Here is a 2,114-nt window from a genome sequence, read left to right on the forward strand (position 1 = left end):
TTAGCTTTATTCTGGTTTTACTTAGCTCTAACTCGGGCAATACTTAAGTTATTTAATTCCATTTCGAGAAATTGTTTAAAATCTGAGTTAGAAGACGACTTCTTCGTACTAAACTACCTACTGGAACTATTTTAGAAGAAAAGATAAGCCTTGAGATGTCTAAGGTTACTGGCAGATAAATCATCAACAGAGGAAAAGAAGTCCAGATAATAGCTTATAAGTAATTGCCTTATATAAGCATGTAAGGTGGGTATCTCACGTAAATGGGTTGTCGGGCAACTATTATTCTACTACATGTATATATAAAGAAGATAGCTTTTATTGGCGTAATTCTCTTGCATACTATAGCTAGTTAAAACTGATTGGGTATTTTGGCTGCCTGTTTGGTGTAAATAGTCCAAAATGTTTCTCAAGTTCAGGGCTCTTCTGATCTTCATCAAACAAAGCAAATATGTATGCCTCTATGGGCTTGGAGGGCCTTTTAGGACTGCCTCCTTTCACATGCTTAATTAAGTTGTTGTAAGTCCTTGCATTGTCAGTGGAGGTCAATTGCCCTGCTCCAGCCGAAGGCCAACCACTCTCTGATACAACGATTTCCAAAGAAGAGCCACCGGCCTTTCCAAGGGCTGAGTACGTGGCATCTAAGATGGCATCAAACAGGTTTTGGTATCCTTTTCCTTTGTCATTGACAACAACTCCAGGTGACGTAAATAGAGCGTACTCAAGCTTAATGGCTTGATTGTTTGCTATTGCAAAATAAGGGTAAATGTTGACAAGCAAAGGTGAACGGTTGGCTACTAGGAAGCTGATGATGGGATCAATAAATTGCCGACATCATCTTTAAATTTGCCTCTTGATGGAGGAGAAGTCTCTTCTGTAAGTTCAGTTTCAATAGCAGTAGAAACTTTAATCTGGTTTCCGAGACCAGCACCCGAAATTGCATTTTGAATGTTTCTCATGGCATTGAGCAAGAAAGGTACATATTGGGATTTATCATTTAGTGGACTGATTTCATTTCCAACTGCTATATACCTGAACTTGACATTACCATAGTTCTTGACATTGTTTTGTACCCAGGTATTTGCATTGGCTTGGCTAGAAGCGATATTCTGAAGGTCAGGGTTTGGCACGCTGAGCATGAGCTCAATATTGGAGCCTCTAAGGGCTTGGAGAGTGGGTTGATGAGGATCGTAGATTCTCATTCTTCGTATATTATTCCGGTTGCATAGAGCCACAACATCTGCTGGAGATGGTAATCCATTCCCGTTTCTTCCATAACGAACTCCTGTTCGTGCACCTGCATAGCATTTCTGTCTATTAGCTCTTGAATCTATGTACTTTCTAGATCGACTGGAATATCAAGACAACCAGAAACATATGAATATAATTTAAGAGTTTAAGTTATATACACCGTCGGTATAAGGAATTCTTTACACTATCAGGTCATCTAAAGGATATTACTAGCAAGTTTCCTTAAAATGTGGGATTTTTAATCTTAAAAGTAAAACAAGTTACCTGCTACAAACGGTAAATGTGACCGGATAGTGTGTACATAACTTGAACTCATAATTTAAAAAGAAAATGTATTCTTAATCATGTCGCGGAACAAATTTGAAGAATAAAGAGCTACATGCCTCTGCAATATGCAAATTTATAGGCAGGCTGCGTTAGTGTTTGCTATGTATATTAAAAGAGAGCTGACAGACCTGTGAAGTCTGAGGTAGCCAATATAAGTACCACCAGCAGAACTATGGTAACTGGAAAATGTGGTTTGATAGAAGCCATGGCAAAAGAAAGACAAATTGAGCTATGGCTGAAATAGCAGGAAAGCTTACCCATTTATAGTGAAATTTTTAGAAAGAGGAAGGACTATGTTACTCCAATTTCTACTGCTAAGTCAAGTCAATCCATGGAAAATGCAGAAACTTACAACAATGAGAGAAATTCTTAGTATTTGCATAGGTTTTGAAAAGTCTGCAGCCACTAAATTTCCTGGATGAGAATGACTTATGACTAGGAGCCTGTTTGGCTGGGCTTAAAAAAAAACAGCTTATAAGGTGGAAACAGCTTATAAGCCAAAAAAAATAAGTTGGGGTAGGCCAACTTATTTTTTT

The 2,114-nt window shown here is 38.1% G+C and overlaps 1 pseudogene; it reads right to left on the reverse strand.

The window, feature by feature from the left end:
• Positions 1 to 210: 210 nt before the first annotated feature.
• On the reverse strand, positions 211 to 1,839 carry LOC132626509 (glucan endo-1,3-beta-glucosidase, acidic-like; annotated as a pseudogene).
• Between the last annotated feature and the right edge of the window lie 275 nt (positions 1,840 to 2,114).

Source organism: Lycium barbarum, chromosome 2 (genome assembly GCF_019175385.1).
Source record: "Lycium barbarum isolate Lr01 chromosome 2, ASM1917538v2, whole genome shotgun sequence".
NCBI lineage: Eukaryota > Viridiplantae > Streptophyta > Magnoliopsida > Solanales > Solanaceae > Lycium > Lycium barbarum.